Source organism: Pomacea canaliculata, linkage group LG12 (genome assembly GCF_003073045.1).
Source record: "Pomacea canaliculata isolate SZHN2017 linkage group LG12, ASM307304v1, whole genome shotgun sequence".
Classification (NCBI taxonomy): Eukaryota; Metazoa; Mollusca; class Gastropoda; order Architaenioglossa; family Ampullariidae; genus Pomacea; species Pomacea canaliculata.
The window spans coordinates 3,273,139-3,290,606 of NC_037601.1; positions in this window are offsets into that span (position 1 = coordinate 3,273,139).

Sequence of the window (17,468 nt, forward strand, 5' to 3'; positions counted from 1 at the left end):
TAGGATGAAGGAAGAAATGCAGCAATAGTATGGCGAGAACACATGAAGCAAGCAAAGAAAGCAGACAAGAAGATGAAGATCTACGCACGTACTGACAACATTGGCCACACACCAGAGAAAAACAGTGTTGGCAAGCAGCTAACTACAGTGTTCAGTGCTACTAAATAACTAGCATTCATTTCCTAGCTACATACTAACATTCAATGTCACAGCTACATGCTAGCATTTATGTCCTATAGCTACATACTACTACTCAGTGTCCTAGCTACATGCTATGTACATCAAGAGAAAATCTTAGACTCAACCTAGCGATTGAATGTTAACCTAATACGGTTACAAAGATCAATCCTTATGTCTTTTTTGACAGAAATTTTGAGACAAGGGCCCAGTTAGAGTTGCTACACCCTCAGCTCGACGGGGGATTTTTTCAGGATCTGAATGGTCCCCTTGCCAGCTGCACATCATTTTCCCGCCTTAACTACCTGGGATTGTACACTTTCAGCCCTAATACAACTTTTCTAAACACATCATAACCCTTGGAAGGCCCAACTTAAACTCTAATCAACCTTCACCTAACTGTCCTAAGCTTTAACCCTTTAACCACGACAAGGTGGCATATTAAAAATAAAACAAAAAACAATCTTTAATGATGGCACTATTCACTCCTCTTACACTTGGTCAATACCAGCAAAAGATTAAACACGGCTCAACAATTTATTGACATTATATATACAAGTTTTAATAACAATAAATATATAACACACAACGGGTCTCAGGTTAATTGTTGCTGAAGCGCCTGAGGACAAAATGAAAAAAACAACATTACAATCTACAACTTAAACATTTCACACTTTGGTTATGAAATCACTTGCTTCCATAAATTTACTTTCACTAGTCAGACTACAAAATATTGAATAAAAGCAGAATGAAAAGCTGTTAAAAAAATCTGACAATTTTAATCTTTCAAACCAACTTTAGTCGGCTTTGTTATTAAATACAGAAGTTTGCTTGCTGTCTGCCAGGTAGCTAAGTCATCCTTAGTGCAACAAGTGCAAAACATCAAGCTAGACCGACACTTACAGTGTGGAAAACACTTTCATCCTTGTAGACAGCAGTGTTTGCTGCATACCAAGTGTTTAGTGTATATCAGAATAAAAAGTTGTGGCAGGTAAAGTATGGAGGGTGTATATGGCTGACCTCGTGATGTACATACCTGTGGCAGGATGTTTTTAGTGTACAGAACACATGTTCACGCTGTCTGCTAGACATTTCAGCTCTAGAATGAGAAATGTTTGGATTCACTCCATCAACACGGAGATCGCTGCGAGCGGCACAAGAATGCCAAGGGAGAGAACTAGCAGAGTCCTGGCGAAGGACGTAATTATTTCCCTTGGATCTTCCTCGCTCTTTTTCGAGTGTTTACCAACCATCCGTTACAAAAACATTTGACAGGTATGCGTAAGACAAGGTACATGAGGAGTTTTTGAACTCGAGTCTTGCCACTTCTCTCGCTTGTTCCCACTCACCTGCACCTGCACCTGCACCTGCAACACGCAGTCTCCACTTCCAAAAACTTAGAACTAATTTGTTAATCCGTGTCTGCTACTTGCACTATTTATCTGGTTTGTGAACATTTAATTTGTCTGTCAATAACAAGTGATTAAACAGTTGTCACTTAATCTCAGCATTTACAAGTTGCCTCGTAAACTTCAAAGTTGCAAACACTAAATAAATATTAACTAAACTATTTATAACACGTACACCAGTAATTAATACATGATCAAAATATCTAAAACACCAAATAAATACTAAATGACCAAATATCTGGATAGCTACAGTGTCAGTAAAATTTGGTATAGTACAAAATACTACTACGAATCTTGAAGGTCTTTGCCATCCAGAAAAAGAATTAAGCAGTTTTATAACAAGTATATGTGTATTATGTTTAGATGTTTCCTACTCGTTGGAACTCTGAGACTAACAGAAACAACTAATGTTTTTATTTTGAAAAAGGCAAAAAGGACAGGAGGAGGCGAAGTTGAATGTCTTTGGCTCATTTCAGTCTTCATCAGCGGCTGTAACATTTACAGACTGAGAGAGAGAGAGAAAGAGAGGGATGAGAGAGAAAGAGAGAGAGAGAGAAAGAAAGAAAGAGAGAGATGGCTTCGTTAACTTTATGTCTGAGCTATCAAGAACCGTTTTGCAGTATGACCATCAAGGAAGACATTTTAACACAGTTCAAAGAGTGATGAAAGGGCCATCACTTTTATGTTACGCAGATGTTAGCACCCAGGACAAAAAAAACTTATAGGAAGACAAAAGTACACTCTATGGAAACAAGACAAGATTCTTGCCAATTACACAGAGAGTTTGCTAAGCTTGAGAATAGGGGAATGTAGAATATTTGCTTTTTTTAAAACCAAGAAAGCTGCCTTTTTATTTGTTTTGCTGATTACCCACCAATTGGCGAGTGGAGCTTCCTGAATGAATCCTCCTGACAAGCGAATCAATAGTTTCTCTTTATGTGAGCCCCACCAACTATTTTTTTTTTTTAAATCAGGCAAATAACTTTCTTGAAAAAGCTAATCGTTATCGTAAATGTGGATGCACTTGAATATCACAGCTTGAGTTTCATAATGGACAGAAGAAAAACAACTGGCACAAAGAGAATATTTGGAGAAAGTGGAGGGCAATTTTGCAGAGAATTACTGTTTGTCGCATTGTAGATGTAGACACTACATTAATCACAAAGATTAGGGGGTGCACGGATGTCACAGAGGCCAAGAAAATTAACCTTTAGACTTGGTCACACAGTTTACTGATTACAAAAAGTGATATTTGCTATTGAAATCTGGGTGAATATACCCCTTTACCTCTCAAAATTCACGCTCACGAACATTGCTATGGACAGAAAGCGGTTAACAGAGGTTTGGCAGAGTGCAACATTTTTCTCAAATGAGTGGGTAAAAGTCAATGCAAGATATTTTTCAATATCTCAGCACGTGGTCACACGTAGAGACATCACCATGAACACCAGAGGTCACAGTCGTGACGTCACGTTTGTACACAGGTACGCCTACTCAGTACGATCCCCGCTGTCCCATCGACAGAAACCTTTACAATATGAACGATAATTAGCCTCACCATGCAGCACATTCATGCAGACTGGCAATCCTGGCTCAGTCCTGGCTGCCTGCTGGCCTCTTGCACAAGTAGGACAAGAATATTCTCCTTCTCCAGCAGGAGTATCAGTATCAAGTGTTATGCGAGCACGGAAATGAATGTCACTGTCCAGCTTCGGTCATCTTTTCTTGTATCGTGAGAAACACACATTTACACCAACCTCATTCATTTTGTCTCTCATGCTGAGGGGGAAACAAATTGAAGAACTTCCGCTCGATCCTTTGGGACTCCATGTTCTTGTCTCGACAGTTCTACTTGTTGGATAAAGCGGGAGCCGGCACACTGGGGTCTGGAACCCCTGACACTGGAGTCCAGTAGATGAGCATCTTGATTTAGAAACAGGGGCTCTCACTCACATGTCACCTGCATTTCGCTTCCGCCATTAGCTTCCTCTGTGCGGATGCTGGGAGAATCGTTTCTAAAATGATCGACGAGCAGAACTGAGTCACGTGGTTTGTGTGATATTACTTTCCTCTATGTCAAACCTGTGGTTCTTGGAGACGCACCGGAAAGAGGTTTTAAAAAAACATAGTGCCGTCTCAATTTACTAGTCTAGCCTCACACCACAGCTGATATGATCTGGACTGAATACAGACAGCAGTTCATGGAGATAAGAATTAATTGCCATCGCCCTAGAGACATGTTTTAATGATGGCGACTACATTCTCGACAATCATCAATCATCATTGGATACACCGCTGGATATACTCTTATGTTTAAAACAAAATAATGGACTTACGAGCGCGCGCGCACACACACACAAACAGATGCACAAACACACATTTCTTTTGCGGAGGTCATAGGTCAGTGCACAAGAGATTACGAGCTGAGCTTCAGTGGAAAAGTCGTAATAATGTTTGTTTACAAACAGAACACTTCACTGACTTGTTGAGGATTCCTTGAAGATGTGATGATGGCAGTTATATTTTCATCAGCATGATTGACTGCACTAACCTTTCAATGAGTTCTATCCTCCCAATCATCATCATCATCATCATTGTCGTGTTTTCCTTCTATTTCTGTTTGAGTCTGGCGTTGATGTGGAGGTTAAAATATAAATCAGTTATTATTATGGACACAGACTGTCTACCGAGGTCATGTCTCAGTCTAATGGTTTGACTAGTTTGACTGACTGCGGACACAGCTCATAACCAACCAAAGAACTGATTGCTTGCAATGGCACTGAATGACAGGTTTATGCTTAGCGAGTCTACATTGCCTGGTCTACAACTGATGAAATTCTGACATCAAACAAGGGAAGTTGGTGTTTTACAGCAGCTAAGGGTATATCATGGCAAGGCAGCCAGCCCTTTAAACAGATGCCACATGCAGAGAAAGAACAGCGTGCCTGAAACGAGATTTGAACCCAGGGCAGCGCTAACCCTTAGGACCCCCTGACAGACCAAAGCTGGAAAAGAGAACTGCAACCTTATGCAACCTCCATGAATGATGTATACCATAAATATGAAGATGAAGGGACTTCACTCTCTATCATGAACGTTTGGCCCATCAGATGGTCACATAACCGTTTTTGGGGTGGCTGCAGATTGGAGGGAGAGATACCCGTGTTAATGACTGGAACCTCTCACACCAAAGGAGAACCGTTGACGCAGATAATAAAATCACAGCGCCGCAAGCGGAACCATTGATAAAGCTTTGATCAGAACACCGTGTTGAAAGACTGAAGTGTCTTCTCGCCATCGATTGAACATCTATTAAAGGCTATTTAGACACTTCTGTGTGTTTAAAGACCTAGTGGGGTCCAAAATGTTCCTTTATCTAATGACTGGGTAAAACTAGGAGCAAGGTACTATTTCTCCAAATCAGGCTGAATATCTCTTGGTCTGTTTCTGAGATACACGCCTACAAACATAATCAGGATGTAGAGAAAGGTCAAAATCGTGACCTAACCCACAAACATTGATCAAAACATTCACAACTTTAACACTTGGATGTACAATCTTGATGTTGTTGACCTTTAAATGTGCAGAGTGATGTTTGTGAGTGTATCAGTAAATACCATCCTATACTATACTATTATAAATCATTCGAAAACAAATTGCATCCTACTAGACCTTTAAGTCGGCTGTTGATGAAGCGTGTAAGGACTTCGCAGTATATCTTGTCCACGTCCAGCGTCTTCTCGCTGGTTGCATGGCGCACTTCCTTGTGGCCAGAACTCCCATGGCAGTCCTGTTGACATACAACCAGCCCTCTAGTGCAGTGCAGTCATACAGTCTTTGTATGGCCTCCAGAACCTTCTTTTCGCAATATGGATCGCACTCCATTCCCCGAGAATGTCTGTTTTTATCCTCAGGGCCTTTCTTCCCCCCTTTTTTTTTTCTTCTCGTTTTTTTTTTTCTTCTGGCAAAAGAGCGGTCCTGTGGCTCAACAATACAGCGAGGATGGGCTGTTCTGGTTTTTCTACATGAGATACCTGTTTACAGGGCCAAGCTGGTTGGCCATGATAAAGGTTTCGTTGCTGGGTCGACCTGAAGCACTGATTCCCTAAACCAACCATTTTCTGACAGCAAGGTCGGTCTTTTATTTTGCACAAGCAAATGGCAAGGAGGACGAAAACAGAACCATGTTCCCATAAAGGCACCCAGTCAAACTCTCGAACCAAACATCCACCTTCTACCCATTTTCTGACAAACATGGGATGACATTTGAAAGTGTGACAAGTGTGAGGGATAGTCACTCGCCTGGTGACATTGTGAGTGCATGCTGACCAAAGACAGGTCAAATGAAGCATCTCGTGACATTTAGAGTGCATCCTGACAAAAGACAGGGTGCTGCTGCTGCCGGGGAGGATGACAGAGTGCATCCATGGGGTGGGTGCCTGGCAACCCCGTTATGCAGCCCCGCCCTGCCTCCCATGAGTGGATTTCTCCAAGTTTTTCCCGGATTAGCCTACCCTGAGTATATTTGCGTTTCAAGGGCTCGCAAGGGAGAAGGGATCGAGTCTTGGAGCTGAAGACTTCCTTGTACAGCTAATTTTTTTTATCCAAATCCCAAATTAAACTCTAAACGGAGAAACAATAGAAGGTCTGGTGAAATCTCGTGTTCCTTTAGAAACTATAAACTTACAAAAACATCATTGCCTCAGTCAAGCCTGTTGCTAAATATGTTTATAAAAATATCGCTGTTCTTAAAATCCATGAGGTCAATGTCTACCACATAATTCAGCATTTTTTTTCTTTTGACAGGAAACGAACTCACGCGTTGATTTTTTTATTGATAATGTTTGGGTATTTTTGGGAGTAATATGACTTTTCCCGGAGATTTTATATTTCTTATACAACTTTTTATAAAGTTTGCTTGTTTATATGTCGACAAATCCTGAGTATAAAAACTTCGTCTGGATTTTGTTTCCATAAAAAGTTGGTTCTCTTATTCTGAAAATCTTTGTCACGCACAAAGTTTTAGAGGAAGCTGTCATCGTCGTTGTTATCAAGTTCCCCGTGTCAAGGTAATTCCCTTAAAGGGTAAAGCAACTCGAATGATATGTTGGGCTTTTTATGAATCATAGCAGATAGTAAGACGATAGTTTACTTACTCTTAACTTTCAATGTAGGTGTGAGGCGTTAAGTAGACGCCATGTTGTGTTGTCCAGTGACGTCACTGAATAGTCCGCAATGCAGGTTTGGTAGCGTGGGCATGCGCAGTGAGGCAGGATCCGGGAAACTTATCATTATGCATTTCATTACATATTTTTAAAGTAGAATGAGTTAATATGATGCAACTCATGTGTGTGTGTGAGAGATATATCGTGCTCCGAGTCTGTTCTGTTCGTTTTGTTTATCCTTGTTTATTCATACTTAAAAGCGTTAATTTAGCGTCGGTCAGACATAAGTCCACACTCACACACACACACATTCACACACACACATATATCAATAATGGCTTTGACTTCTCTCTAAAGGCGGTTTTCGCTGGTTTTTCCGTTTGCGTGAGTGTTCCACCCCCGTCTTTCTGAGAATCTGCTGAAAACAAACCGAACTTCGCGTGAGAGAGAGAGAGCGTGTATGTGAACGAGAGATAGAAGATATGAGGATACAAAGGAGAAAACGAGACGGGTAAATTAAAAATAACGAATCTTTCAAATGGGAGAACGGTATAAAAAGAACAAGAGAAACGGAGGACATTAAAAGGATACAAAAGGAGAGAAGGAAGAGGACTAATAAAGAGTACATTTATGGTGGGAGGATCAATGGTAGGAGGGGAAGTGGCGGACAAAAATACTTTCCAAGAAATACGATCAACAGCAGGAGGAGGAGGGACTGAGATACAAAGACGAGAAAGAAACTAAAGAGAAGCAGCAGCATGGAGGAGTGGGAGGGATAGAGAGAGTCTTAGATAAGATCATTTCCTGTAGAAACAAAGAGAAATATTCAGTCCTGCACAAACCACACGACATTCTGTTCTTTTTACGGAAACAAAGGGGAGGTTACTAGCATTCATCACCCATGAGGCTCAGCCTCCACAGTGCTGTCAGTGAGTTTACCAAATTTATCCCATCATAAACATGTCTGTGTGCCTTTATTTGGAAACTCGCTAGTGTTTCAAGGACCTGTGCACCCTCCACACAACAAAATAAAGAAAAACTTCTCCACAAGCACGTGGATGACCTCCACTTTGTCGGTTAAGCGAGGAAGACATCAGACGACATGTTTGCTGAGTGTAAGAAAACTGAGAAATATTGCAAGGTCACCTGACAGATTTTTAAACTCTCGTCTTATTCTATTTCTGAAAAATCTTGCGCGCCACATTTTCCTGATATTATTCTGAGAACTTTAATGCCATTACAGACGTACTACTCCCTCATCCACTCATTGGCCGACTTCCGGTACAGTTAATGTGCGTATTGTCCTTCTTCCGGTGTAAACTAAAGCAAGAAGGTGAAAATGTTTGAAAAGTAAAATCAACATCAACACTCGAACAACAAACGTGAGACTAGTACTGTCCAATAATATAACTTACACACAAACATCAGACTAGTACTGTCCGCAGTCAATCTGACGTCAGACTAGTATGCAACAACGTTTGCGCATGTCAGCTCTGGTGTTTGTACCCTCGACAACTTACCTGCGTAAACACTTGAGCGTCGAAGTCACGTGCCTCTCCTGGGGTAGTAGTTAATGAAGTGAGGTTAACACTTTGCCCTTTACAACTTCAGCAACAAAACACTTTTCTTGTGCTCCTCATCTTGGCCTTGGAGGGAAAGTCTTACTCTTGCTTCATAACGACCTCTGGAGGAGAGGTGGTGGTCTTCCTGTCGGGAGGTGGTGGTGAAGCTCCATTGTTCATTTATTTTGCACATTTGCGTCTCGAAGGTTTTAAAAACACAAACCTATTCCTGGCATGTACTTCGTGCGCCTCCAAGCTTTCCTGGTAAGTGCAGGTGTGCGAGGAATCAATATGGAAGCAAAACAGAATAAGGTTAGCGTCCTTAATGTCCAATCAAAGTCCGTAAATCATATTGTAATATTCAGAGAGAGGAAGCTGCAGTGAAAACGGCTCATTAATAACATGTCTGCATAATTACATCCAGAGTGATATACGGCCCTCTTAAGTTATTTCAGAAAAGAAGCGGGGTAGTCATCGATGGATTAAGACTTTTTTTATTCAGAGAACAGAGAGAGGCCTACAATAAAGGACCGGAAACCGCAGAGAAGAGAGAGAAGAGAGACTTGGGTGACCGGAAACACGACATCACAGCCCGGCATGCAAATAGACTGGAGATCAGGCATCTGACAAACACGTCACGTGGTCTGATGGTCTGATGGTCTGATGGTTGTGTGTGTGTGGGGGGAGAGAATGTATGTTTTGTTTGTCATGTATGTGTAGAGAGAGAGAATGTGAGGGAGGCAAAGAGAACGTGTGTGTATGTGTGTGTGTGAGAGTGTAAAAGAGAGAGAATGAGTACGTGTGTGTGTGTGTGAGAGAGAGAGAGAGTGACTGAGTATGTGTGTGCGTGCGTGCATGTACAACAAGGAAGAGAGAAGATAGTTTGTTGCGACGGTTACCTGAGAGTGCGCATGTCCGTGTGAATTATGCGCCATTAAGATTATTTTCAGATAATACAAGAGCCACACTTTTCATCAGAAGATGACCAGCACAACTGCAGTTTGGACACCGCTGTGGGCCTGGGTAATATGCAGCCATTAGTCCTCCCAGACACCCAGACATGCAGCAACGACTCGCATGATGGTCGTAAAGCTGTCAACAGACCAGCGGGATGCCCACCTCTCTGACTGCCTCCTTGAGAGCAACAGCAACAACAAGAGACTCCAGCAAACTGCTGCACTTGTCAGGTAACCACACGTCGGCTTCTAACGGCTCATTAGCACAAATTAACGGCCATTTGAAGACCTGATACAGCGCCAGGGCTTCTGGGTAATCTGCCTCCGAGGACATGTAATCTAGGTTTAGCTCAGGAAACATGGACGAGAGTGAAAGTTGTATGAAACTGATGACTGAGCTATTGATTATCGTCAGCTGGATCCAAAGGTCTTGTGTTCAAATCCCATCTCAGGTCTCGCACACACCTCTCATGGTTGAAAGCTTGTTCAGGTGAGGTAACCAACTCTAAATGCGCTTGGCTGCCTATCCTCGTGAAATTTACCAATGTATCAAATTATCGAATTCATTTTTGACGAAAAATGTGCTTTTAACAAAACATTTTCACATGTCTCCTGACAGTTAAGGTCTTGTGCACGCATTTCATTTTAATTTTATGCGCTTAGTGAGTTTTTAAAGGTGAGTATGGTGTTGAAGCTTAGTGTTCTCGTTCTTTATTTGTTCTGCTTGGTGTGCATGTGTGGGGTGAGGTGTGTAGGGGTACTCTGCTGATGCTTATTGAAGTCTGCGAGGTCTGTCTGACAAATAACTGGACTGGTGTCATAAACAATTTATTTCAATATTTAACAACGCACTGCATGCTTTTCTATTGCATGTAGTCCCCTCGAGTCTAATGCACTTTTGTATCTTTCTCTCCCATCTTTTTGTGCACTGGTGGAAGGATTCCTCTGGGATGCTCCTCAGCTCCATCGTTACGACCCTCTAGAGGGCTTCCAGGCCTTCAAAACGAGTCTTCGTGATGATCTCCTTGATTTTGTGGAGGAGGGGAGTAAAAAGGTCCACGAAGCAGGATCGTGTGACTAGAGAGGGTGATCCTGGCGATGTTCTTCTCGGCCAGAAACTGGAGGATGTCCAGGTGCATTGTGGTGATGAAGCAGCCACGACTTTTCCTATCGAATAAACCAGAGCAGGCTTCATTACTAAACACAGGACCAGGTGGGAGTGAGAGTAGGAATATCGCATAAAGGGACTATTTCTGAGTTCGTGATTTTTGTGTTGACAGTTTGCAGTTTATGTGGCTATGTTCTATACAAGGCCATCCCACAACAGACTCGGGACTGGAGACTCCAAATGTTGTTGTTTACTCTTTTCACCACAACCCTGAGATTAAGTGTTAAAAGGCGTCGGTGTCAGGGAGGACACGTGAGCTTCATTTTCTGAACGTTTGAAGTGAAGGTTTTTTTGTTTGTTTATTTGTTCATCTGTCCAGAGGAAGTCGTTATCACATTCTGCCTGTCTGAGCACATTTTTCACGCTTAAAAGGACAAATGTCATCTTGTCAAAGATTCTCTGTAAACATGGCTGCCTCCATAGTCGAGTGTTTTTAGCAGGTTAAGGAGGCTGTCTCAATATTTGGAATTATTGAAACGTCTAGTTAAAAAAAAAACCCCAAGAAAGTTGACAAAATTTGACTGAATAATAATAATAATAAAAAATAATAATAATAATAATAATATTAATAATAATAATAATAATAATAATAATAATAATAATAATAATAATAATAAGTGTGTGTTGCCTTAGATGAAGTAGTTGGTGAATTTGCAAAGATATCATTTTTCCAAAATTTTCTATTGTAATGAGGATTAAACTCGTAAAAAACAAGAGCTGGGATCGATTCTCTAAAATATTGGAAGAAAACGAAACATTAGTGGTACAAGAAGGATGCAGGTAGCATTAATTGTCTGCAGTTGTTTTAATTGGTATTCATCCGAGAGGCAGCTCAGATGCTTTATGTGATTATGCGGTCCTAGAATATTCCTTCCTCCCAATGTTAATTACGATGAAGCCCAGGTGCCCATAAATCACGTGACATACTGATTCTACCACACTGGTGGTCGTCGAAGCATAAATGGTTTCATGTTTATAAACAGAGTTTATGGTCATCCACAGAAAGTTGTAAGCCTTCATCTCCTGAACTAATGCAATCTTGTAAAAGAATGTTTGAAGGTTTTTTTTTTTAAAGTTTATGTCACAGTACATCACAGCAACACATATAACACTAATCAAGCTAACATACAAACAAATAAACAAAAACACACGATCATTTACAAAACATTTTAAAAGAATGTTTACTATTGTTGACATGTACACAGTTTTTACTAGGACGGAACTTCTGTATGTTAAAGAGAGTGTCTGCTATTTGAAAATTCTGTTCATTTCTTGATGACAAGCCCTTAGACAAGGAAGAGGACTTGGAGACCCAGTTATCCCAAATATAACTAATTTCGTGCCCGTATTTTTCACAGGTTTATCGTAATCATGATCACCCTGCTGATTAAAGCAGACTTATTGTCCAAGGTTTTCCAGGAAGGATTTGATGGAGCTCTTCGTGCTTTGACGAAGCCAATGACACAGGTACACAAAAATTTATCTGCCATCAAGGAAATGCAATTATTCGATGTCAGTCGCAGTTGGATAAAAGTTTGGTTGTAAACAAACACTTTCCCTACAACTTTTCTTGACTTTCACTCCTCCCTATTGTGAAGCTGCAAAGGAAAAAGAGATAAAGCTAAAATAATCTACATTGGAGGACATTCATCTTTATAAACAGTTATTATTTTTTTGGGAGGAAGTGGCCGCTTTGTACAACAGATTCAGTGCAAGCAGCTGTTGGTGTCAGGGTTAGATAGAACATCCCTCCATACAGAAACATAACCAAGTATACACCCAGTAGATACCAAAGCATCCCATGACAGGCTTCCAGGTCCAGCAGAATCTTTTAAATATTCTTTAATAGTTAAATAATCAAAATAATTGTGGGAAGTGCCGGAGTCATGATAATACCAGTAATGATGAAACAGGAATAGGTCAGTAGGTGTTGACTTTTCTGTTTTAAAATAGCGAATGTCAACCCTCTTAAAGGATGAGGGTTAGGAATGGTAAACAGTCCTCCAGGTCGAAGGGTCCTTAACTTCAGTCGGATAAGAATAACATTTAAAGGCCCCTAACTGCGGGCAAAGTTTATGATTTTTCTCCCTCCCATACACAAGATATCAACATTCATGTGTAGGTTGCTACCGAGTTTTTATGACCTACAGTTCTAGAGTAGAAGTTTGAAAAAAACTATTTTTTCAAGATTATTAAAAGTTTTACAGTCTTGATTTGTGTGACTCCTTAATTCGTTTCCTGGTCTGGTCAGACTACCAATCGGAATAATATTTTATCTCTCAGTTTGCATACAGGGTTAATGGAGGAAGAGCCTAAGAAATAGGACGAAGGGAGGATACACAACACGCGAAATATTACACACGGGAGACGTGAAGAAAGCGACAAATGGGACAGAAGGGGAGAGCAGTCAAGCACGGTAGACACAAGACCTCAGACTGACCTCCCCTTAAATACCAGCGCCATGACAGTGAGGGCGGAAGACGTGCAGCGCCACGGCGTGGCTGTAACGAGGTGCCTCTTACGTGTTCGGAAAGGGGCAGACAGCTAAATAGGATTCGAGCCCCGGTCCTCCAGGACCAGCCCTTGTCTAACATGGGGAGGGATGGGATGGGGAGGGGGAGGTAAAATAACCTTTGACCCTGCTGGCTGGCCGGGTGTCGGAGTCTGAAAGTATGACTGATGAGCCGAGAAGACGGACGTCAGGAGTCCTGTACCTCCAGCTATCTAAATCCCATCTGAACTTTGACCAACCTCTTTGTGATGGCACGAGCTGTTCTCGGGCAGTGGAAGTGAACCACGAATGTGATTTTGAATTCTAAACCGGATTCAGATCAACCACCCCCTCCCATCTTCTCGTCGTCCTCCATCTCTCACCACGATTATGATCGTTTGAAAAAAAAGTGCAGACAGACAAACAGACAGACAGAGAAAGAAAGTGCATGTCTTCAATAAATACGAATAATGGACAACATTTACGATTGTTTTTATTTTTTTAAACTAGAAATTTGGAAAAAAGCAAGAGTTATAATATGCTTTCACACCTTTGCCATCTTTATGGCCATTGTATTCAGAAGCAGCCTAACTTTGTATCCTTTGGAGAAGCAAGATAAATGTTTGTAACCAGACTTACATCATTGGCAAGTCTCTTGGTTTAGTTTGGGTCATAAAACATGCTTATTAAAAGTTTCGATAACTTTCTTCTGTTTGCTAATCCAGCCACACTTTTATTTGTTCCTAACAAGCTAGTGGGTCTGATTATGTGTTCCTCGTAAAATAAAATCTCTTGTAACCAAATTCTTAATCTCCCTCACTCCCTCATTCCCTTATTCCCTCTCTCCCTCACTCCCTCTCTCCCTCACTCCCTCACTCCCTCACTCCCTTTCTCCCTCTCTCTCTCCCTCACTCCCTCTCTTCCTCACTCCCTCACTCCTTCTCTCCCTCCCATTCCGCGCCACGATCACGACTTTCCCTTCGTCTTACTCTCCATCAGCCGCTGAAGTACAATTCACCTACATGTCGACGCGTGATGGAAGCAAACTAAATAAAACACAACACAAACAAAACAGCAATCAAAACCACAAAAAGTATCCCCTCCCTATTCATCTTCCACAGGTTTTGTGTTCATCTGTGCATCAATATTTGTAGTTTGAAGCTCGTTATCTTTTGTCGTGCCTCCTCGTGCAATTCTGTATCTGTACAAGTCCCACCCCAATGAACAAACACTGACATTGGTTGGTTATCTTCACCTTTTTCTTTCCTTCTCATGTTCATCCATTAATTATATCGTTTCTAAATGTTCCAGAGATTCCTGAATCTTACAAAGCACGCACTGGATGACATGTGAGCACATTTTGATAAAACTTAATAAAACTATCCAACCACATTCTGAGATGTTGTGCACGTGCTGTGATGACATGAACTATCCTTTGATAAACAAATTAAAAAAGTCTTAAAAGTTCACAATTAATTACCACATTTTTTTGCCGTAAAAATATCAGTTTGGTCTGCATCTTCAAGTGTGAGCGGAGCTTATAAGAAATACAATAAAAATAAAAAATCTACAAAACTTTATGAAAGTCAGATGAAAGCTTCAAAAACTGTGGCGACGTGGACAGAGTGGATATCTTACCTGACCGAAATATGAATGAAATCAAACAAAGGCTGGTCTGCCGACAGTAATTTAAATTTCCATACAGAGACATAGCACGTGCTTCGTCAGTAGAATATATTAATATTTAGTGTTATCGTAAACTGAAGAACATTTCATCAGCAAGTTTAAAGTACTTTTCTGATTTTTAACATTTTTGTTCTCATCTTTAAGTTTGTGTTTGATATTTTTATTTTCTGTCTGAGGATCTTTTTTCACCATGACACACATTTGTATAAAGAAGACTTTTTGCTGAAGAAGGAGAATTTTCATTAAAACATTTGTAATAAGAATAAGATAAGACGAGACTTTATTTATCCCTGAGGACAATTAGAGGCAGATGTATCTGGAAGTAAAACAACCAAAGTGAGAGTAGAGAAATCGTCAGCAGTTCAAGGTCTGGGGGTTCACATCCTTTCTGGAAGAATCTCGTGTTACTGTATTTAGTTGACACACAAATACACGCCTCCCACGCGCTCTACCGGTCATTATGGTTGACCTATCTGGTCTCGTCTATCTGACACTTAAAATCGAACAAATATCGAGTACACAGCACGGAAAAAGTCGAAAATTGAAGAAAACGTTTTACTCTTTTTTTTAAAATGGAATTGCTGACGTCACGGGCGCCATCAGTCCCGATGGTCAAGACGGTTTTAAGCTCGCAGACAGCAGTTCTCACTCTAGTCACGTGGGTATGCACTTAATCTCAACTATTAATGCTCTTTGATGATTCTAGAGAAGGTTTCTAAAAATGATGTTTATGCCGTGCTTTGCCCTCGTAAGCTGTCAGCGTCGTGTTCAAGCCTCGGTGTGGGCGGTAGACGAGGAGAGCCGTCTGGCGGCGGCGTCTGTGGCAGGAGGGGATGATGGGAGATGACATGTAATCAATCATAAAGTGTAAAAATAGTTTCTGAAGACAAGACTCAGCTTCATGTGCTTATATAAAACCCGAGAAAAACTGCAATTAAAATGTTTAAAGGTCGAGTGAGGTTCATTTTTGTAATGAATGGAAAAAACTTGGTACAAGATGATATTCTGCAAATCCTGGCATCCCTCATCCTTCATCGAGAGACACTCCTACACAGCTCTCCATGCCCGGAAAGAGGTGAAACTCTTGACCTCACGTTTATATACAGACATGAACTTATGATCCACATGGTCCTGGTTTCCCATTGGCTGAGGCCTTCACAACAAATACATCTATGACGTCAGTGTGGTGCACACCATTCTGTGCACGTGGATGTTTGTAGACGTTTATTGGAGACAAACAAGTGAAATGGGGATGTCCAAGTAGTTTCTTGTAGTCAACTTTATCCAGTTATAAGAATAAATTGCATTGAAAGTAAATGATCGAAATGTTTGCTGAATCCTGAGCTGCTATAATCGTGTCTCCATTGTGGATCAATTATTTATTTTTAATTGTCGGCATTTTTTGTTACTAATACAGTAGTTGCATGTTGGGACAGCAAGCCTGACATTGTACGAACACTACTGGTGTTAATAAATAGTTATATATATATAGTAATTGTTATACTGGGGGTCGTAGTACTGCTCTGAATAGACTTTCTTTCAACTGTCGCTTAGTGAATTGTAGAAATTATCCAGTCATCGTCTTCCTCTTCACCATTGCACTCTCATCGATCAAAGTTTACATTCTGAAAAGAGTAAGTGGTCGCTTAGTGCAAGATAATTTGTTTTGTTGCTCGTCTAGAACATTTTTACAATATTAAAACACATTATCAAAACATCGCCACATTCACTCTTTCTGTTCTTCCAAGAGAGGCCACCCACAGATTGGTTTCCCTCTGTGATTGATTTCTTGAAGGAGCTCCAGCAACTGTGTCAACTATCGATCTACCTCTTCTACTAATTTGAATCGATCTTATTTAATTTAGTAACTGATGTGTGTGAACTCAGCGAAGTGAAACTAAACAATTTGTTGAAGAATGTGATGCGTATGTGAGTGAGGGTTCATAGGTCAACGTGTCACTGTCAGTAAATCAGAACTTAAAATTCTATTTATATTTACATTGTACATCACTTTTTTAACTGAATGAGATCGACAACTAATTCGTAATCAATTTATTCACATCCTGCTGACACCGACAGACTTTTCCCTAGATAGAAAGTACTAACTGGATACTTATTTCTCACTTTCTTACTGTCCCTCACTCCCTGTACTCTATGGAATGAGCCTGCCCCTTTGTGCCATCGAGGTCCCTGATCACCCTCGGCTACTATTTTGTTCATTAATTCTTTGATCTCAGTGCCACCAACTGACAACCCGTGTCCCAGAAAGTTCATGCAAAATACAAACTTACTTTGGACCCTCGCGCATGCAAGCTCGAACTTTTTATTTTGCTACTGTGTTAATGTGTCTTGATATATTTCATCACATTCTTTCGACTCACAACAGCCAGCCAGGACCTATTCATTAGGTTTATACTTGAGTGCATGATTGGAGTCCGAAATAGGAAACGACAATAAAAGTCGACACCCAGCCAACAGAGTCATTTTCGTTAAGTGAACTTTCTGGGTTTCACCTAGATAATAAAAAAAAATGAAGCACTCGTAGATTCTTTGCACGAATATAACAAAGAACGATCTATTTAGGTTCACAGAAATTTCCTTTCTGGGATGCTTATCATACGCATCTGATTCTTTTTTAAGATGGACTGGACATGTCCAGAGGAGAACAGACGATCAAAGAGCAATGTGCGTGATGCTCACCTTTGATGAGGTTTCCACTGTTGTTGTCTCCTTTGATGAGGTTTCCACTGTTGTTGTCTCCTTTGATGAGGCTTCCACTGTTGAATGTAAAAGGAAACAACATTCAGTCACCGTCTGACCTCTTCTGGTTGACAGACTGATGAGGGTTGGGGAG